Source organism: Tribolium madens, unplaced genomic scaffold, assembly GCF_015345945.1.
Source record: "Tribolium madens isolate multiple individuals breed KSU strain unplaced genomic scaffold, Tmad_KSU_1.1 Scaffold_2;HRSCAF=44;Tcas5.2_LGX, whole genome shotgun sequence".
Taxonomy (NCBI): Eukaryota; Metazoa; Arthropoda; class Insecta; order Coleoptera; family Tenebrionidae; genus Tribolium; species Tribolium madens.
Window position 1 is genome coordinate 8,362,586 of NW_025400995.1, and position 23,927 is coordinate 8,386,512.

Here is a 23,927-nt window from a genome sequence, read left to right on the forward strand (position 1 = left end):
ATGTTTCTTTAAATGGAATCTACTCAGTTTGATTTTATTTTTGGATTCTACGCTAAATTACAAATAACTTTTGTAGAGGTTGTTTTCATTTATCTGTTATCAATTTTGATTTGTGGCGCTTTTTTACCAGAATTTTTGAAATGCAGGGGTCTGTCTAAAAATTCGTAACTTCTAAATGCTTGCACACAACTTAAATTAAGTAACGCCGTTTGATTCCTGAAGGTTTGCCGCATCTTTGTGTGTTTACTCAACAACGTGCTCAGTGGCATGTGCCCACTGCGATTTTTTAAACATGATAAATTAAAAATGTCAAAAACTCATTTTTTTTTAAATGGCACCCTGTATTTATTATTGTACCAATCAAAAGATCTTTTGACAAGCTTTCCATCAATATAGGGTTTGATTAGTCCAGTGTAAAATTCTAAGTTGCTATCCTAAATTAGATAAATTTCGAAAAACTTTTCTGTTTTGGACAATAAAAATCGAGTGGGCTTCTGTCATTGTTGCGATCTGTCAATTTTATTGGGAAGATTATAAGTCCCAAAATGAATTTTTCTCGTCAAGAACTCATTAACATGGTATACAGTCTTGGTGAAGCGGATCGTAATATGTTATTGGCTTAAAGAATCTACAAATAAAAATACCCAAATGCAAGACTGTCGCAAAGTGCTGCATTTAAAAAATTGTATAAAAATGTGTATAAACTGAGACCAACAACTGCGGATACATTCCATCTAATAAATGCAGATATGCTAAGTCGTGTTAGACTATCTTCTAGACGAAGACTGCATACTTGTATTGAAGAAAATGGTTATATTTTTGAGCATCTGTTATAAAGAAAATTGTAAAATAGCTTTAATGTTTTGTTTTTTTTTATTTGTTATTGTTTTTACATTTTTCTACTAAATTGTGTTAATACTGAGTTTGCGATATTTTAGATTTTGCCTAATTTTCTCTGTAACTCAATTGTGGACAATATTGTACATTTTCTTGCAGCAAAGAATTTCCAGTTCCATACTTTCGTTTATTTTCTGTGCTAATTTTTTTTGTGCATAAGGCCCACTCGATTTTTATTGTTCGAAACAGAAAAGTTTATTGAAATTTAGTTAATTTAGGATAGCAACTTAGAATTTTACACTAGACTAAACAAATCTTATATTTATGGAAAGCTTGTCAAAAGATCTTTTGATTGGTGCAATAATAAATAAAAGGTGCTATTTGACATTTTTGATTAGTCATGTTTAAAAAATCGCAGTAGGCACATGCCACTGAGCAGGTTGTTGAGTAAACACTTAAAAGATGCGGCAAACCTTCAGGAATCAAACGGCGTTACTTAATTTAAGTTGAGTGTAAGCATTTAGAAGTTACGAATTTTTAGACAGACCCCTGCATTTCAAACATTATGGTAAAAAAGCGCCACAAATCAAAATTGATAACAGATAAATGAAAACAATCTCTATAAAAGTTATTTGTAATTTAGCGTAGAATCCAAAAATAAAATCAAACTGAGTAGATTCCATTTAAAAAATCATAACTTTAGTGTTTTTTTAATATTGGGACACCCTGTATAGAAACCGCAATATTTTTAAAATGTGCATCAGAAACGCAGCTATAATCTAAAAAAAAAGAAAAAGTCAATATCTCTTAAAGTAAACAAGTTATAGAGCTTTTTCGGACCGTTGGGACAGCCTGTATATAACTAACTAACTACTAAAGCGTGACAGTGTTGTCGCACTCGAAAATTCTGCTCAGCTAAAAACTTTTTTTCTACGTCTTTAAGACAATTTTTTTAAATACTAGAGTAGAAAGGAGAGGCATTAATTTGGCATTGTCAACATTTCGAATGGATTGGGGGCTGCCAGAGTCTCTATTTATACTTTTTACATGTGAGACACATTGACCGCGTAAGGGACACTTCTTAGAGATAGACTGTTTTTTTTTTATACATTATTGGTCGTTTAACATACCACGTGATTGTTTACGTAAAAAAAAATTAAGAGAAAAAGTCCTGTGACATTTCTTACTGTCACTTCAAATTGTTATGTCACACAAATTTATTTCAAAAGAAAAACTGTTCGAAATCCTTTTGTAATCGGTTGTGATTTATTTAAAAGTGATTGAGTTGGATGTATACTGTATATTTTTACTATTTTGGAGCCCCCATATAAACAAAATTTTGCCAAAAAATGTGTAATTTGAGGTAACCTAACAGGTGAGAAAATTTTCTTTGACAAAATCGAGTAGTTTGTGTCATTTCGCGGCGGCGTCATCGTCAGTGCTGTCACGAGAAAGTTTATTATTAGCAGAACAATTGTGTAAATTCGAAAATAACGGAGTGATTTATTTAAAAGTGGTCAAGTTGAATGTGTAGTGCCTATTTTTTCTATTTTGTTGAGTACCGTTTTAATTTTTAATAAATTGTGTGCGTCCAAGTGCGGCCAGCGACGGAAGCAGCGGCCAGAGAGGGCGATACAATTTTCGATAAAATGCACACTATCCGATCTAAAATATGTAGGTGGTGGTTTGTGAAATATTGTTCAAGACTCAAAAGCCAACATATAAACAAAATTTTGCCAAGAAATGTGTAATTTGAGGTAACCTGTCAGGTGAGAAAAATTTCTTTGAAAAAATCAAGTGGCGGTTTGTTTTTGATACTTCTCGGCGTCAGTGACGATGGGGAGTAGTAGCGGCCTGAAACGGCGCCGGCGATACAATTTTCGATAAAATGTACACTATCCGATCTAAATTAGGTAGGTGGTGGTTTGTGAAGTACTGTTCAAGACTCGAAAGCCCCCATATAAACGAAATTTTGCCAATTTGAACAAATTTGAAGTTAACGAGAGCCGCGGATTTTGGGCCAGCGAAACGGACCTACCTAAAATAGAAATTATACTTATCTGCTAACATAAAAGAGCAAGATGGTAAGTCGTCAAGTGTCATTTAGGACTTTAAGAGCCCCAAATAAAGAATGTCTAATTTGAGGTTATGAGTTATTCGCATGGACACAGATTACTTGCAGATAGGACACTCTTCCAAACCACAGATTATCTATTTTACAACAGATACGTCACTCTTCCATTTATGAATTAAAATAAATTCGGCGTCGCCGTGACCTCGGTGGTCGACTGTGATTGGCCAACCCAAACTTATGCCGTATTTACGAAGGATTTGGATTAGCTTATTTGGTGCGATTGTTGGTACTATTGCATATATTGCCAACCGAATCCCCTAAACTTTTACTACGTGCTTACTATAATAGTAAAATGTGTAACACAATCTTAAAATTGTTTATTATAAAATTATAAAATGTGTTCGTAAGTGTTTAATTACAATATTAAAATAAATTAAACGAAATTTGGTGCATTTTAAATAGCTTCCAGTAAATGGTTATGGTAAAAATTGTATTTCTCTTTTTGATTACAATTTTGTTTTACGAAACTGTTTTTATTAATAGCTGCTGCATTTTTCAAATTCAACGAAAGCTCACAGCGCGCTACTATAGTCTGTGCTTTATTGCCATGATAACTGACATTTAAATACGCACTATTCAATGTAAAAAATGTGAAAAAATTGATAAATTTTCAATGTATTTTTTTATTTAACTAATTTTTATGTATTTATTTTTTTGGTGTTTTAAGTGTACACCAGGTGAATAAAAAGTATGGAACTAAGCGTTTTTTTCGTAAACTTACCACTTTACGACAAAAAAATAGTGTAGCGTAAAGTACAATTAAAATGTTTCAAAAATAACATTTTTCGAAATTTATTTATTTATATTTATTTTATAAATGTTAATGTAAAATTCAATAATGAAATCTAATGTCAAAGTTGTAATTTTTATCGTCTAGACGATAAAATTTCATTTCAACATGAAGAAAAGAGTAGATAAAATTCAATTTTAACATAGAGGATTGAATAAAAGAACGGTAAGAGCTACAAACTTGAAATTTGGTATGAAAGTTACTTGTAGGAAGGATGCAGCACGAAACAATTGGTAAAAATTGATCGCACCGTTCATCTTCCATAAGTTCATTATTAGTCATTATGCTCAGATAAACCAGGTGCTTATACCAACATTAACATCATTCAAGAAACACATTTGGGGTTTAAAAGTATTTTTAAATACAAATGTAGTATGTGTGGGGCAATAGGAACTTTTAGTACCGAAAAAGAAAATCACACAAATGAAGTAAATGAAGCAGCTGTTTGTGGCACAGTAGCAATAGGTGCTGGTTATTCTCAACTAACAGAACTTCGATGGAAGCTGCAATTATTTTAGATGGATTTTAAAAATCAATAGACATGCATAATGTAAGATTTAAAAACCTTATAGGAGATGGTGATAGCAGTGTTGAAATATCCGCATTTGAATTCGAACTTAGCCCCACTTCCNATTTATTTTATAAATGTTAATGTAAAATTCAATAATGAAATCTAATGTCAAAGATGTAATTTTTATCATCTAGACGATAAACTTTCATTTCAACATGAAGAAAAGAGTAGATAAAATTCAATTTTAACATAGAGGATTGAATAAAAGATATATGTGTAGAATAAAATTAAAAAAAAAATTAAAGTAAAATAAAACCCAATAAAATGAGCCGTACTCGGGGGCGAAGCCCCCGCGAGCCCTATCGGGGGCGCAGCCCCCGTAAGCCCCACTAGGGGCCGCAATCTGATGTGACCTAAACATTATTTTACACGGTCTAAAAGACACTTTGCTAAATACAAATAAAACTCTTAATCAAATCCAACAGAATTTGACCAGATGCGAAATGTACTTTCTTATTTTTTTTTTTTTTTCAAGTGGCGCGAGTGATTTTAGCAAAATATGTGGTTTTTCTCTGAAACAGACAGACGATGAGAAAAAATTATCGAGTGTGGGTGATTCAAAGATGAAAAAGTCAGTTATGTGTAGTGTATTTTTTTTATTTTTTCCAAGTGACGCGAATGAATTTAGTGAAACGCGTTGTGTTGATTCGAGCGGCGGCTACGCCACCGCCGAGCCTAATATTTGTCTGGAATATCCGTATGCTTCAATCGGGGGCGTAGCCCCCGTAACCCCAATCGGGGCGCAGCCTCCTGAGTCCCATCGAGCCCCAAACATTATTTTGCACAGTCAAATAAAAGACACTTTGCTACATAAAAATGAAACTCTTAGTCAAATCCAACAGGATTTGTCCACATGTGAAGTGTATTTTTTTAATTGTTTCAAGTGGCGCGAGTGATTTCAGGAAAATGAGTTTTTTTTCTGAAACAGACGATGAGAATTTGATAATTATCAAGTGTAGGCCATTCAAATATGAAATGGTGAGTTATGTGTTGTGTATTTTTTATTTTATTCAAGTAATGCGAATGAATTTAGTAAAATGCGTGGGGGACATTTTTTTAAATTTAAGCATTTCTTTAAAGAATTCTTAAATGTTTTTTGCAACTCGGGGGCGAAGCCCCCAACAATTTTGACATTTTTGAATCAGATAGTATGAGTTCTACACGAGGGGCGAGCGGCTATCTCAACGACTACTTCTACAAAAAACTACTTCTATACAAAACATTTGCAAATCCGAGAGGATTTGCCCGTTTACAGCTATTCAAAATCTTTATAAATTTTGACAAATTCTAAGAGTGCGAGCCTCCTTTGTTTTGGCAATGTTTGATAGTGTGAGGTTTGGAAGGGGGCGAGCAGCAATGCCGCGAGCTTTCTTTATAAATTTTGACAAAATCTAATAGTGTGAAGTTTATTTTGACAAAATCTGGTAGTGTGAGGTTTAGAAGGGGGCAAGCGGCAAAGCCGCGAGCCACCTTTATAAATTTTGACAAAATCTGATAGTGTGAGGTTTAGAAGGGGGCGAGCGCCAGAGCCGCGAGCCTCCCTTACAAATTTTGACAAAATCTGATAGTGTGAGGTTTAGAAGGGGGCGAGCAGCAAAGCCGCAGTGAGCATTCCTATTTAAGAAATTTTTGAATGTGTTTTGTACAAAATTGTTTAAACCGGTATTTCTAGACACTTCCTTAGTCTCCCCCACTGTCTTTTGCAAGTCTTGATTGACATTCTTTTTTAATCTAAGCATTTCTTTAAGAAATATTTAAATGTTTTTTTTTTGCAAATCTAGAACTTATTTCGGTACATCTGGTTTCCTCAACTGTCTGTTGTAGCACGATGATTTGAAAAGTCTCGAATGGCATTTCTTTTAATTTAAGCATTTCTTTAAGAAATATTTAAATGTTTTTTGCAACTCTAGAAATTTTTTAAACCAATACATCTGACATTTTTTTAGTCTCCCCAACTGTCTTTTGTTGCACGATGTTTTGAAACGTCTCGAATGACATTTTTTTAAATTTAAGTATTTCTTTAAGAAATTTTTAAACGTTTTTTGCAACTCTAGATTTTTTTCAACCATTTCATCTGACACTTTCTTAGTCTCCCCAACTGTCATTTGTAGATGTTTTGAATTTAAGCATTTTGAAGTTTAAGCATTTCTTTAAGAAATTTTTAAACGTTTTTTGCAAGTCTAAAAAAATTTTAAACCAGTACATCTGACACTTTTTTAGTCTCCCCAACTATCTTTTGTAGCACGATGTTTTGAAACGTCTCGAATGACATTTTTTTTAAATTTAAGTATTTCTTTAAGAAATTTTTAAACGTTTTTTGCAACTCTAGAATTTTTTTAATCCAGTACACCTGACACTTTCTTAGTCTCCCCAACTGTTTTTTGTAGCACGATGTTTTGAAACGTCTCGAATGACATTTTTTTTAAATTTTAAGTATTTCTTTAAGAAATTTTTAAATGTTTTTGCAACTCTAAAAATTTTTTAAACCAATTCATTTGACACTTTCTTAGTCTCCCCAACTGTCTTTTGTAAGACGATATTTTGAAAAGTCTAGATTGACATTTTTTTATTTAAGCATTTCTTTAAGAAATTTTTAAATGTTTTTTGCAACTCTAGAAATTTTTTAAACCAATACATCTGACACTTTCTTAGTCTCCCCAACTGTCTTTTGTAGCAAGATCTTTTTTTGAAAATCAAAATGTCAGTACATTTAACACTTTCTTTTTACTTCAAACCAAAGTAATCCGAAGTAACCCGAAGTGGCCTAAACTGACGTGAACCGACCTGAAGCTACTCGAAGTGACCCAAACATTATTTTTTACAATCTGAAAGACACTTTACTAAATAAAAATGAATCTCTTAATCAAATCCGATAGGATTTGACCACATTTACTAGTTATTTGTTACTAAAAAGCAACTATCTTGAAAAAAAATTAAAAATGATAGTTGGCCAATGATTTTGAAATTTGGTATTGAGGCCTAGATGTTGATGCTAAACTTTTTGTCGTATTTACCACATAAAGACCGTTTACTCTAAAAAAAATAGCTTTTGTAAAAATTTCCAAAGCACACTTACTTTTTTATAACTAAAATTATGTTAGAAATTATTTTTAACCAAGCAGGGCTGAACCTCAAAATTGAAGACTAAAATCAAATTTTTTTATCTATTACAAGAGTCGTTTCACCTATCCGGAGACACACTGTAAGTATACCCAGAGAAAAATACCATGTAAAGTAAGATAACTAAAACATGGAAAAAATATTAAAAAAATTCTAGCTATAAAAATTTGGAAGTTAAGAGAGTTTAAATTTTGCACTTTGACTCGTATTTATTTTTGTTGGAAAAATAATTTTCCAAGTTTTTTGGCTACAGGCTATTAGAAGAGAATACAAGGAAGTTGTATCCTAAATTGTAACTCTGTTTAATGTTATTTGTGGCTTTTATTGTCGAAATGTTTGTACTTTTACTAAATAATTATAAAAAAACATATACATACACAATTATCAGTATCATTAAATAGACATAAAAAATGTCAAATGTCAAAAAATACATGTCAAAATTTTTTGACAGATAGAATTTCTTAAACATTTTTTGTTCCTTGGTATCTTATCTTACTTGAATTTTTCTCTGGGGCGCGAGTACCATTTGAATAATTAGGTACGCGCTCGTTTCTAGTTCCGCTCACAGTGCGACTTTTAATCTCGCAGTGCATTGTTTTAATCATCAACCAATTAAACTTTCCGCTCGTATAAAATTAGCCGGCTTGTCTAAATTTGACACTTTAGCTTAGTTTTAGTTTAATATTTAATATTTTTGGGCTGACTAGTGAGTGAATGAAAATAATATGTATTTGCATATTCATATGTATTAGATTTCTAAGATGGTGAAACTAATACTGTTTACAGCTTGTAGTTGTTTTGTTTTGTAATAGTGGATCTAATAGAGTAAAAAGTGGTTTTTATTTTTATTTTTTTCACTATCTAAATCAGCGTTAATAGTATTAAGATATTATAGCGGAGAAATAATAAAGTCTTGATTTATTTTCTCAATGTGTTTTTTCCATTTTGTGAATTATTTGTCCTCCGGTACGTTTTTGTTTTGTTTTCACTGCAATTTCTTAATCAAATCAGTCTTATTTTCCGTGTAGGTCGGTACATAAAATATTTGGAGCTTTGGGGTAATAAACAATAACGGTACGTCTGGATCGACATTTGATCATGGGATTTCTATTACTTAAATGCGTTAAGTCTGAATTTATAGTCATAGTCATAACGTTCTTTTGAAATTGGAGTATAGCTGTTGTCCCCTATATCAGTCTATAAGACTATATCAGTCTCATTAATAATTACTGCAACGCTTTCGCAGTTGCTGCTTGTGTATTCATTTCTGAATTACGTTAGGTTTGACATCAGGGGCTTCTTAGGAATTTGTTTTAGTCTTCATTTTTCACGTTTTACTCTTCAAACTAAACATTGTCATTATTTTATTCTTCATTGTTTCAAACAGTTTCTTCATACACTTCATTTTAGATACCGTCCAAATTAAATTTTATTGTACCAATAGAATTTACTTTTTCGCCCATTGTTCTTCAAAGCAGTGCTTTTTCTCAAGTAACAATAACTTAAAAGATTGATTATTAAATATTGAACGTCCTAGTTTGAAGTTTTGTTATGTTGATGTATTTGGATGAAAGGCGGTGTTAAGTCAAACTTCCAGATTGTTATATAGGTAGTAATCTAAGAAAGTGCACTTAAATAATTCAACATTTCTCTGAATTTAAATTTCGTTCAAGCAAAACTTTTTATAATCAAGTTTCAGGCTTTTGCAGATCCGGCCGGGATATTAGTTAGATTATAAGAAATAAATACAGTAAGCGACATGCAAAATTAATCTTGCGACGAACATGACATGAAAAACAACTAATAGGAAAAAAAATTCACCTCGCAACTTGATAAAATAGGTACGATATGAGCCCCTTAATAAATTCTGCCATATCAAGACCAAAGACTTTAATAAAACTGTAACGGAATGCTTACCAAACAAAGACTAACTATCAAAAATATTTAATTACAAAACTAACATCCAGATCACGTCCAAACTACCAACTTTGAACATTATCACTATCAAACTTGTAATCTACTTAATTAAGTTTTGATGCGTCTTACTGTACACTATACACTTACTATACACATCACTAGTTTAAACACAGTCTTTATTAAAACCCTAAGCTGACTTGGCACGACCTCAAGAATCACACTATTTTTTATTAAATTTTAACTAAAAATGGTAGAAGAAGTTTTGAAGTACATATTATCGTGTCAAAATAAACAAGTTTAGAAACATACAAAGATAAATAATGTTTAATATAGTATGTACATACAACAAGATTGCTCTGTTCTTAATTTTCTCTCCTAAAATATTAGAAAAGCCTGTTATAATGTATCCTATACGTAAGTCAGTTAATACACTCGATTTTGACCAAACTTAACATGGTGGCTTGAAATTTTGTATTTTGACTTGTTTAAAAATATAAAATTCAAAAAGGTTTTTGAAGTCCACTCAATTTCAACCAAATGAGACACGATGATAGACCTCCACATCATGTTTATGATTATCTGAATATAGGGAAAAGAGACTTTTTCTTGAATTTTTCTCTCTTCAGAAATACTGCAGTTTTTGAAATAAGAAGGTATTAAAAGGGTAGTAAAGTTTTGTTTAAAAATTGAGTCCAAAAATTTAAACATTTACTCAATAAACATAATTTACGTTAACAAATACTAATTATCAATATTTAGGTTTCAAATGTCCACTATTTTAAGCTTTATGTATTTTGTTTATTAATTGCACTATTTTAAAGAAAAAGAGTTCTTTGTTTTTTTTTCGACTTTGAATGTTTCTTTAAATGTTTAAAATTCATTTATTTAAAACCAAATCAAATGCTTAAAAGCATCAGTACTTTTAAAAATTATCTGTGAAGGCAAGTAATTATCTAGTAATGTAACGTTGTCGCGTAAATTAAACTACGCGCACTGCGCGGGCTTAGTGATAAAGGGAGCAAAGGCAGGGTTCGAAAAAACACCAGGCTAACTTGTATTTCGAGGTATAATAAAAAAAATCAAGCTTATTTGACAAATAAAATTAACTGGAAATTGTTGCCAAAGGGAGTCACTGGCTTTTTCTGGCAAAGCTAGAACTCAAAAAAAAATAATGTTTTCTGAATAACAAAACAAAAGGAAGAAAAAACGCAATTTCTTTTACAATTAAAACCTGAAGGGCAAATTAACAAAAAAAACATGAAGCCACTAGGGTGTAACAAGCAAAAGAGAGTACCTGAAGTATAATATCTAGTTACGGGAAGAGAGACTGAACTTACCTTGACAAACTCCTGGAAGTCACTGGTCTAGATGTCACGAGTCAGAAGGGCCACCTCAAATACGATTTACTCCGTTAGGGACAAGATCAACGGAATAAGTATTTCGTCCAGGAAAAAAAACCCTATTATAAAAATGGCTTCAACGTGGTGACCTCAAATTCGCTTCTTATCACTTGTTGTTGAAAACGTTGTATTGAAATGATGGGTAATAATTCTAAACAATTTCTTTCAAAAAAAAGAAAAAGTCGAAAACAAATGATGCGTAATTTTTGGAAAAAAAAACGAAAAGGTTCTGATCTTCCAAGTAAATCAAGTCTTGCAGAATGTAGTTTTCAGTCAATTGAATCGAGTTCCGATGACGATGAAGTGTTTATTATTGAGAAAGAAACTAGTCAAGAACAAAATTTTGTTCCAAGTGGTCGAAGGATTGTTGACATAAGGCATTTATTTTTGGAATTAAAAAACATAAAACCTAACATTTTTTCTTGTAGTTTTTTAAATATTAACATCATTCAAGAAACACGTGTGGTGTTTAAAAGTGTTTTTAAATACAAATGTAGTATGTGTGGGGCAATAGGGACTTTTAGTACCGAAAAAGAAAATCACACAAATGAAGTAAATGAAGCAGCTGTTTGTGGCACAGTAGTAATAAGTGCTGGTTATTCTCAACTAACAGAACTTTGCACAGCTTTGAACATTCCACAACTTAATAAAAAAACATATATTAAAAGAGAAAGAAAAATTTTAGATATTGCGGAAAACGTTGCTTTGGACGAAATGTTAGCAGCCGGTCAAGAAGAGCGTGCATTGGCAATTGAAGCCGGTGAAATTGATGAAGACGGAGTACCTTACATTACGGTTGTCGTAGACGGTGCTTGGTCTAAACGTTCGTATAAATCAAATTTCAAGGCGTCATCTGGTGTTGCAACAATAGTCAGTGCTAGAAGTAAAAAAAATTGTACGTAGGAGTCAAAAATAAAAATTGTAAAAAATGTATGTATTATAAGAAAAAAAAACAAACAGCACCTCCTCATAAATGTTTTAAAAATTGGAAAAATACTTCGATTTCGATGGAAGCTGCAATTATTGTAGATGGATTTAAAAAATCAATAGACATGCATAATGTAAGATTTAAAAACCTTATAGGAGATGGTGATAGCAGTGTCTACAAAAAAAATCGTAATGCGAGACCCTATGAACCTAATTATGTCATTCAAAAAATTGAATGCCGAAATCATATATTACGAAATTTTTGTACCAAAATTAGAGAAATCCCTAAAACTCCGCGATCCGACATAAATATAAAAACATTCTTTCGCAACAATTACTTGAAATTTAGAACAGCAATTGTTTCAGTTATAAAATACAGAAGAAACGAAAGCTGTACAATTCATCAGAAAACTTGGAAAATGATATTTTAAATGGACCCGCACATATTTTTGGTGATCATTCAAATTGCGTTCGTATTTCTGTAAAACAGTTGGTCAAATAACAAATGCAGTTGCATATTCTGTTTTGTTTGAGTTGTTCATGCGGGCATTAAAAAGAGTTGCAAATTTATCTTCAAGTCTTTTATACAATGTCGATAATAATACTGTTGAGTCATTAATTCAGTAGTTAACAAACTTGTTGGAGGGAAAAGAATAAATTTTTTAAATCGCGGTTCTAATCATGGAAGATGTTTTGCGGCTGTTTTAAATTTCAATAACAAAAACAAATTTGTATTTAAAATTATGGAAAAAATATCTGGTACTAATGGTATCTACTCCACAAAATTTTCAAATCGCTTATTAAAAACCACAGAAACTCAAGCTGCGAAATTAAATAAAAGAAAAATTCGTATTCAAACTGCAGATTCCGATTATGGTGCGACTGGTGGCATAATAGATATGCCAATGGAATCATATGAAAAAATAAAAAATGAGTTTTTGAATGATATGGCTGCTTGTGGTATTTTAAAAATCCCTATTAAAACAATTGGTCAACGTAATAATGAGCAGTGGGATAAAGAAAGAAATAACAGACTAACAGCTAGTAATTTTGGACGAATTATAAACATGAAATGTAAAACCAATACAGCAAATACTGTAAAAAATATCTTATATAGTGTAGGTGTGTCTAAATTTAAAAACTTGCCTGAACCTCTACAATGGGGTACTGATAATGAAGAAAAAGCAAAGGAAAAGTTTGAGCAAATCACAGGTTTCAAGGTGGACTCATGCGGCTTTTTTGTTGATGAAGAAAAAACATTTTTAGGTGCAACACCAGATGGATTAGTCGCTTCAAATGTTATTGTTGAAATTAAATCTCCATTTATCGCGAGAAACACAGAAATTAAAACTGTCATAGAACGAAAACTTATTAAATACTTAGAGTTAGATACTCAAGATAATAAAAATAGTTTTAAAAGAAAAAGATAATTATATGTATCAAGTACACACACAAGCTCCACATTACTAATCGCCAAATATGTTATTCTATAGTGTACACCTCCTGCGATTTAAAATATTGTGTTATTGAAAGATACGATTCAAAATATTGGTACGAAAAAATGATCGAGTGTCTAGAAAAATTTTATATGAATGCCATGTTACCTGAAATAATTGATCCAAGATATAGTCGGGATTTACCAATACAAAGCATAATAAAAAATGATTTGTAAATATGCCAAGTTTAGTTTTAGAGCTTTATACATACATATTGACGTGCATCGGTTGAACTATAGTGAACAAAAAAATAAATCGTAATTTCATTATGGTCCAAAATTAGTGGATAGTCGGCATGAGCGACGTGACGTGATACAGCCCTACAGGGTTCCTGCTTTCCGGTCGCTAGATCGGAGAGTACCTTCCTTTCCGGTCACTAGATTGGAGAGTACAAGTCACAAATCGACAGTATCAAATGATAGGTAATAAGTAATTGTCAAAAAATTTGTACTTTATTTATTATTTTTTGTCTCTCAATATGTTTTCCTATTTTGTATCCCAAAACCTACCTTCGTAACTTTTCTTTTTTGCTTTCACTCCTATTTCTCAAACTGATCCAAATCAAATCAGTCACGACCTTTTGCAATAGCCCAATATATTTTTACCAATAATTTCTTTTTCTTCATTCCTTAATAAATCATTTCTGATACCATCCTTTCCCTTTCCTGGCAAGAATGCTCTAAACCTCCTCGTGGTTCTTGCTGGGCAAATTAATTTTTGTTCTTTTATTTATTTTAACTTTTTATAATACACATAACACAATAACGATAAACATAATATGTGTCTCACTACAAACCTAGAATCGTTTTTAACGCAAAATTAATTTGGCTAATTAGAGCTGTCCGTAAAGACAAACCCATATAATAATTCCTAAGCACAAACCGTCCTCAGTGAAATTAATATTAATATTATGTTTTAATTTTTTATTTTTTTAGGTTTACGTATTGGGCTTAGTGCCTTTATATTAAACCTATCAATTTTTTTAATTTATTTTTAAATTGATGAATAATTAAAAAAATGAAGTTTTGGAATGAACTAATAATTCTCTTCTTGAGGGGTGCAGATGCATATCTTTGCTTTGAACAAACGCAATACAACTATCATGTTGTGGGTTACACCCTGCGCTGCGGCCGGGCTGGTTGTAAATCTTATTCCAGGTACCTCGGGTCTTGAAAATAGATGTATTTAAAGTGGCCTACTTTCAATTAAATTTTTGCTTTATATCAAAGAATCAAGAACAGTTATCAAATTCGCATTATACAGGGAACTTTATTTTTAAAGTACCTACAAAATGTTTTTTTTTTTTAATTCAATGCGGTATACCGTTATCAAAAAATCTTAATAATTAAGATTTTCACATTTTATTCAATAAAAAAAATATCTATTAATATATTTAAAGCGGGAATATTATCCTGGTCTCTATTTACCTTTAAAAAAACACTACAAACATCAAGAAACTCTTCAAGTCTAAATTTTCGACTAAAAACAATGAAATAAATGTACGTGTAATAGGTTTACGCCAGCTTTCAGGGTGTCTGGAGCCTTCAGTTCTAGATATTTCTGGTGATAATATGTGAGGATGCGACAGTGGTAGCGCTGAGCGCCACCTGTCAAACGTGTGGGGAATCTAGACCTTCACACGCCGGGGGCTGGGAATTTGCAAAGCAAATCTCCCAAAAACGCCCACCGGGAGAGGTAAACCGATATCAGCCAAAACAGCTACTCCTCGAGCAAATACCCCGCCAGGCGCTGAATCACATGACCAATGCCGGCTCCCCCACATCAACTGGACAAATATGCCCAAATCTTGATGTTAAAAAGAGGCACAACATCACATATCGAGTAAACTATTACTGCTCGTATGGTCCGTAAAATCTGTTTTCCTTACGAGGGATTGTACAACATTAAGATTGGACACCACATTATGGATACAACTTGCGCTGTTATTAGTAATTTTGTTTTTTTGGCAAGTATGAACTTTAAGATTAAATCCCTGAAAGAAATTATTCAGAATTCGTTTATTCTTTGAGTTACCTAAAAAATCTACATTGAAATAACCACATAAAACAAAATTATAATTAATGTTATAAATTTTCTGAAACAGTTCATATAATAATAAGTCTAAAAATTGTTGAAATTGTGAGTCGGTACTGGGACTCTTATAGCATACAATAATAAATATCTTTGTAATTTTAGTTTCTACAACCGTAACCGAAATTTCAGAAACTTTTTCTATACAATTATTCCATGTGTATGGTTTAACTTTCAGCGAATTTTTGGCAAATATACATACACGATGAAATTCGTTACGACAGTAATATTGAATTAGCTTATAGTTATTAGATAAGTGTAGTAAATTAATTTCACTTTGTTTAAGCCAATGCTCGCTTATGCATAAAATATCAGCATTATCAGAATCTAGTAACATTTTTAGATAGTCACACTTATTTGAAATACCTTGTATAACAAAAATACCTTGACGTGAACAACAGACAGTTTGACTGTTGGTTTTATATTCTTCAGTGGAAATTTGGTTTTTTCAGCTGTTGGTCTAAAAAATGCTGTCCTTTTCTAAAATCAAATCTGCTATATTTTACTCCTTTTGGCCACAAGTGTTTGTCATAAACTTGGTCCTTGTACGTTGGGTCTACACCGATTAAGAAGCACTTGTTATTTGGTTTTTTTTTATAGAATATAGAAAGTTCTTTGGCCGTAGTACTTGTAGTTTAAACCTTAAGCTTGTTATTAATGTGCTGCAGGACGTTGTCTTCTCTTATTTGATCTCTAACCCCGGATATGAAGATCCAGATTTTTTTCCCTTCCTTGGTGGCCACAAATTTAGTTTCGTCTTCATTACCGACATACTTTCCAACTTCATATTTGGATTTCTTTTTTTTTCCTTCGGTGAACTTTCTGAAATTCTTCATCTTCGCTCTTCTTGTTTGTTGATATTATCGCCTCAGTTTGTGCTTCGTTTGCATCCTTGGCCGGTTTTATGTTAACATCTTGTTTGTTGTGTTTATTTTTTATGAGTTTTGATGCAAAAGTTGTTGTAGTGAGTTGAACTGTTTTTGTGTGTCGTCCTTCTGGATGTTGTTGCGTAATTTTTTTTCTTCTCTAATTGACTTTTACATTTGTCAATAAATTGTTTTGGTTTTATTTGTTGTTTGTGTGTTACTGTTGTTTTTCCGTTATTAGGAGTTGTTGTCTGTTCCAAATTGATAATACTTTGCATAATTTCCCGTTGTTGCGTTTCTAAGGATGTTAAAAAATGAGAGTCCTTTGCTGACTAATTTCCAAATTCGCCAGGTTTGTTATTATGTTTAGACAAGGTTATTGAGGCAATTTTTAGTGATAGGTGACTGATTAAATTATTTAATTCTAGTTTAAAGTTATCAAGAGCTGATGTAATTTTTTCCTCAATTATGATAGAAAATTCGTCCTGGAATATTTTTCTTCGGTTTTGAATTTTTCGTTCTGAAGTATTTCAATTTGATCTTCAAATTATATAATTTTCTTGTGTAAAACCCTGTTTTTCTCCCGGAGTTCTATGTTCTCTAACTGAATAAGTATAGCTTCGTCGAGCGATATATTCATCGATGAGTTTATCAAGGAATTTGTTTTTTCAACCTCTTCTACGATGTCATTATCTTCAGATTTATCGGGAACCAGGTGACGGTTATCACAACATTTTTTTATGCCGCTTATCAGCACAACTATTATGATAATACTGTCTACAATTGGAACAAATCCCTCGTTTTTTAACTGCTGATTTAGCACAAATGATACAGACTGGCTTTTCAATAGTGCCCGTCATTTTACTTGCTTCGATTATTATCGTATTTACACAATTTTTCTGCTAAGAAACTGGAAATTTATTTTTTGTTAGTTCGTTGGGTACATATAATTTTTTTATGTCGATAGAAATAATAAATTCAAATTATAACCTCAATTTTTTCGGCAAATTTCTTTTATATGGGTGGCTCTTAAAGTCCTAAACGACACTTGACGACTCACCATCTTGCTCTTTTATGTTAGCAAGTGAGTATAAATTCTGTTTTAGATAGGTCTTTTTCGGGGGCCCAAAGTCCGCGGCACTCGGTGGAGACACAAAATACACCTCCGCCTCTCGAACAAATTGACTAATAATATTTTACACAATCCACTACATCACTTTTGGGTCACCTATACTCGATTATTATAGCATTTCCACAATTTTTCTGCTAATAAACTTTTTTGTGACAGCACTGACGATGACGCCGAGAAATGTCAAAAACAAAAACCACTTAATATTTTCAAAGAAATTTGTCTCACCTGACAGGTTACCTCAAATTACACATTTCTTGGCAAAATGTCGTTTATATGGGGGCTTCCGAGTCTCGAACAGTATTTTACAAACCACCACCTACCTATTTAGATCGAAAAGTGTGCATTTTTAACGAAAATTGTATCGCCGTGTCAGATCGCAGCTACTGGCTACACTGGCTGAATTAAAAATTCCAACGACATACACCAAAATGGAAAAAATGTACACTACATATTCAACTTGAATCTCGACCGATTCTAACCGTTTTTCCGATACTTTTGTTGCACTACCCGCATTTCACGAAAAGACAATACCAGCCTTCGCCCAAATACTATTTATGTCACCCTTTTGCCTTTTTCAAATCGCACGCAACGTTTATCACCGTATTACCGAGGTTTTCGTTTGATTTTCTTAAAGAGTGTGAACCACATTGACGCGAAATGACAACAACTGTCATAAGTGTCAAATTGAATGATTGAAATTCAATGCATTCTTGGTGCATTTTTTGTGTTTAATTTTCATTTTGATGGATTTTTGGCTCAAATAATATTAATTAACGAAAATCACCCGTCCCGTTCAGTAAAGGTTGGATAGAATTTTCATTTTTCATTGTCTAAAGTTTTATATTTTTTGCTATAGTGTCCCGCAAAATTGCTCCGTTGTCGCCCTTTGCCACTCTTGTTGGAGAGAAATGGTTAAATTAACGTTTTACATGGGTGTGAAAGCGTTCAAGCTAGTATAGTATAATCTCGGATTCGACAATGTTTTGTAGAAGTAGTAGTTGAGGCCCACGGGGGCTACGCCCCCGATTGGGCTAGATAGAGTTTCATTTTTATTTAGTAAAGTGTCAGTCGAGCTTTTTCAAAACATCGTAATACAAAAGACAGTTGGGAAGACTAAGAAAGTGTCAGATGTACTGGATTAAAAATAATAACAATTAATTAATTTTGCAATGTATTGTCTATTGTCAATTTTGTGCTCGGAGCGGAATTTTTGTATTCGCAGTGTGAAGGACAAAGGCTGTAAAAGGCCATCGTTTTAGATAAATTCGCACGCGAATAAAAAACAAGAGAATGAAACGCAAAATTAATTTTTGGGAAGATATAAACCGGGCATTAACTGCAATTTTACTACTCCGGTTTTAAAATGTTTTGTTTGGTCTATCAAGTACACAGTGTGTGAATAAAAATCGAAAATTTTGTAAGCCTTAATTTTGACGGGAGAGAGAACAGGCAACTGTCTTGATGATATTTTACTAACTTCCTTGGTGGTCTTTAACAGATTCTTTATGTTTAAGTTTAGTTTCTTTGAAAGGGTCTAGAGAGCAGTGGCTACAGCAAGTTACGATCACCATGCAAATACATAATTAATGTAAAATACAATGATCATAGAAAGTATTGTCACGAAGGGGGTCAACTTCCTGGTATTTCGAAACGAGTTGTGTTTCGAAAGGTAGGTTCTGCTAACATTTGAATTCCTAAGTTCCGAACTGGAGGAGGGGTCATAACTTTGGTAAAGTCAGCCTATCGAAGCTCAATAAAAGAAGGCGGAACACGAGGGGGGAGTTAGTTGTTAGTTGATTGATGATTCCTATGGTGGTAACTCTTCACGGCGGTTGTGCGAGTGACCCGAGTAGTGACCTGTGCCCTCCCCTTGTCATGATGTCGGAGTACTACGAGAGATGCCTCTCATAAATGAGGGTGAGTACTCCCTTAACTCATGTACTTAGTTTATAAGAAATAAACTCTATTTTTCTACCATGGTCTTTATCTTAACCCCTTTCACGASCTTAGGCCCGTGACAGTATTTCATTATTTGATGACACTCGGCGCAAAGGTGAGCATAAATCAGCAACCCGTAAAACATTTGCATTAAAAATTATGGACATATGTTATGTCTCCAGAACATTGTATAAAAATTCGAGTAGACAACAAGCCGACGCTTGATTTATTTCTCCATCGCAGCCAATATAATATATAGGTGGACCAAAATCACTTTTTACTACTTTTGAAGGCAAAACGAAAGCTTGCAAATCGAAAATTGGTATTAACATATGTGTGTGCTTGTAAATTTGGTTTAGTGGATTTAAAAACGAGATTAAAAGTGGGTATTAGGTAGTAACGTGAATAAATTTCCGTAACAAAGCGAAATGGTATTGGAGTTGGCATACGTATGATCAAAGTTTCTTATTTGAGTCGAATAAATAGGCAATCAAAGTGCATAGGAAGGTAGATACAAAGAAAGTAAATTAATTGTACAGTGGAAGCTTAAAGAGTGACATAGTGTGTAGTAGTGTATTAATTTAGCACAAAGAGGTTAGTTATTTGAAAACGCAGCAGGTAAAAGGGGATGTCATTGTTGAACAAAGTGGTTAAATTAAAGAAAATCCGCCGTTTTCCTCATCCCTCAAGGCTGCGGGATCCGTACCGCATTTGTTTAATGGTTTCACAAGGTTTCCCGCAGGATTGCAGTGCTTCCACTACAAGTTTACGCGATAATTCATGGGCATTCATAACCCTAATGAAAAACTTTAGATTCCTCTGAAAGCAAATATTAATTAACAAAGAAGACAGAAACATTTTCATTCCTTTTCTTTGTATCCGGAATATTATACCGGAACACGAGAGACTTTTTTTGCCATATCTATATACAGAGTGGCCCAATGGAAAAAAGCCACCCCGAATATCTCAGAAACTAAAAAAACTTTTCAAAATCGCCAAAACAGGTCAATTTTGTTTCCGAGGTAGACAAACTTTGATGTAATTTTTAAAGCACTGCCAGTAACCACCTATCCTCCACGCACCTCAACTTTAAAAATTTTAGTGCCACTACCCCACTTGTGGCACATCAAATGAAAGCTATTTTAGTAAGCTTTTCAAAACTTTTTACCAAACTTGAATCAAACTATCTATTCACGAGATACATAATGTTTTAAAAAACAAACCACCCTAGAAAAAAACCCAAAACAGGTTAATTTTGTGTTTAAAAGGGACATTTCTTGGCGCAATTTTAAAAGCACCCCCATTAACCTTTTAACTTCTCCCACCTCAAATGACACCGACTCAATTAAACTGTTCTTTGAATCTTTTTTCTAAAGTTGAATGGGATTAATTATTCATAAAATATCCGCAAAAAGTAATATTTCTAATTAGTAATTACTTCAAATAAAAACTTTATAATAAATTACAAGAAACTTATTAATGTTGTTATAATTATTATTGAAGCTGAATACTTGAAGCAAACTTACTTTTGTTTCTTTATTGGGTAATAAAGGAGAAGGGATGTACCTAAGAAATAGCAATAATTCTTAAGTTCCTTTGTTCAAACTGACTTGCTGAAAGATTTTTTTTGCCGATATTTTATGAAGGTATAGAAATCATTTCATTTTGGAAAAAAGCTTTTAAAATGCATTTTAAAAGTGTTTTCATTTTATGTGTCACTAGTGTGTTAGTGATATTTGACATTTTAGAGTTAAGTGGCATAGAGATTAAAGGGTTAGTGAAAGTGCTTTTTAAAACTGCGTCAAAAAAAGTCACTCTCGAAAACAAAATTGACTTGTTTCGGCGTTTTTGCAAAGTTTTTTAAACGATTTAAAACCCAGTTAATTTGCACTCTGGTCGACTTGAAATAGTTAGGTAGTGATTTGTGAAGTGTTGTTTTAAGATTTTAAGAATCCAATATAATAGAAATTCGGTCAGGTCAGGTCATGTGTAATTTAATTTAATTTTTTAATTTGAGGTTATAACATGAATTTATTATTTCTATGGACGTAACAAACGCTAGATGTACTCACTGAACTAACAAAAAATATAGATTTTCAGTTTATTAGCAGAAAAATTGTGAAATCAGATAGATAGTATGAAATTTAGAAGGGGGCGAAATAAATTTAAATAAATATAAAATATAATAATAAAATATAAATATAAAAAATAAACTTTCCAACAACACATTGAACTGAAACATTAATGTTCGCTTTCAAACAGTTTCGTTTCCAGGTGCTAGCCAATCATTTGAGAGCTTGTTGAGAATAAATAGATATAAAACATTATTATAACCAAAGCGAACATCCCTTTCAGTGAATTTATGATCTGCCCTCTCTTTCAATTCAGTTAATCTTTTTCTTTCATCACTAAATTAATACACATCACATGCGGATAATTTTCGAAATATACAGGATGATTCTTTTGGGCCTACATTAGAAACTTTTTAACTTCTAATGCAGATAGGAATTTGAAATTTTGTATACAACCCAAATTGACTATTATTATTATTTTCAAAATGGCTGAACTTCCGAAACTACGAGAAATTGGTTCCAACTTTAAAATTTTAAATGGTAGCCCCTTATTTTTATTACATTTTTTAATTTTCTTCTTCAAATGGAGTAAAATGTACTTAGTTGTTAGTACTGATCTGTCATAGTTTTTGACATATCTCAAATTTTTTGGTCAAAATTTTCATTTGTAGGGGTTTATTCAAAACATCACAGCTCTTGAACCCTTTGCGATAAGTGAATAATTTTTTTCTGCATTCAATAACCAAAGGTTGGAAGAGTTTTCCAGAATTTTCAAAATTGTCAACTGTCAAATTGCAAGGCCAGTATGATTTTTTGAAAATGATAATTAACAAACAACTCAGGTTTTTCAAATGAAATGACTCTATTTTCTCAACGCCAATCAAAACTACATCAATTTGTAGAAGGACTTTTATCAACATGTCCTATATCCATCTTCTACAGTTTTTGAAATAATCAAGAAAAACATGTTTTTGTTTTTTATTTTTATAGTTAATCATGTAGGCTTAGGAAAAATACAACACAGCTATGCCATAATTAATACAGATGTTCGATATGTTCACCATTTTCAAAGAGTCCAAAACTCGTTGATGAACTGATTGAATGGCTTCCATTATTTCATTTGGTTAAAGATTATTAAATGATAAATAAATATTAAATAATAAATAAATAATAAATTAAAATCTTTTGCCTCAATTCTTCGTAATTTCCGATGGGTATTGTGTAGACTAGATCTTTAATATGCATTAATCATTTTCCAAAGCCTACGTGATTAACTATAAAAATAAAAAACAAAAACACGTTTTTCGTTGTTATTTCAAAAACTGTAAGGGATGGGTATAGGACATGTTGAGAAAAGTCCTTCTACAAATCGATGTACTTTCGATGGCCGTTGAGAAAATGGGGTCATTTTTATTTGTAAAAACTAAGTTATATCATATTCAAAAAAATTTATTAGCTTTGCAATTTGACAGTTGACAATTTTAAAACTTTTTGAAAAACTCTTCGAACCTTTGGTTATCAAATGCAAACAAAATTATTCAGTTATCGCAAAGGGTTCAAGAACTGTGATGTTTTAAATGAACGACTGCAAATGAAAATTTTGAGCAAAAAATTGACATATGTCAAAACTATGACAAATAAGTAGTAACAATCTAGTAGATTTTACCTAGTTTGGAGAGGAAAATTCAACAAAGCAAAAAAAATAAGTGGTTACTATTTAAAATTTCAAAGTTGGCGCGAATTTCTCGTAGTTCCGGAAGTTCAGCCAATTTGAAAATGATTTAATTGAACTTAGACTGGTTGATTTGGGTTGTGTACAAAATTTCAAATTCCTATGTGCATTAGAAGTTAAAAAGTTTCTAATATAGGCCCTAAAAAAATCACCCTACATATCGGGTGTTTCAAAAATGTATGGCATAATTTTAACCACGAATACCCCTCTACAAATGAGAATAGAGAGTACAAAATTTATTGACCTAACTCAAAAAATAGAAAAATTACAGCTTTCCAAAAATCGGTATGGAAAATGATTTTTTGCAAATATTTTTGTTATCGTTATAAAATAAATAATAATAAATAATAAATAGATGAAAACAACCTGTATAAAAGTTATTTGTAATTTAGCGTAGAATCCAAAAATAAAATCAAACTGAGTAGATTCCATTTAAAAAAACATAACTTTAGTGTTATTTAATATTGGGACAGCCTGTATATAAACCGCATCAAAAACGCAGCTATAATCTAAAAAAAAAAAAGAAAAAGTCAATATCTCTTAAAATAATGTATATACAGGCTCCGTGCATGTACAACAACTTTTTTTCTATCGAAGTTATTGACATGATTTTTTTTTAAGGATAGATACAACAATGAGGCACATTATAAAAATATTTCTAAATATTCATATACAGAGTGTCCCAAATAAGATACACAACTAAGTTCTGTTTTTTTTTTAAATGAAAACCCCAATTTTGTATTACACATCTGGATTCGCCACTAAATTGTCAATATAACGCACCTTGGTTTCTTAGACTTACCTACCATAGTTTTTGACTTATGCCAATTTATGTGTCAAAATTACATCGTACACAGACCCACAAAAAAATTCATAACATCAAAATTATTCAAGATAATTTAAC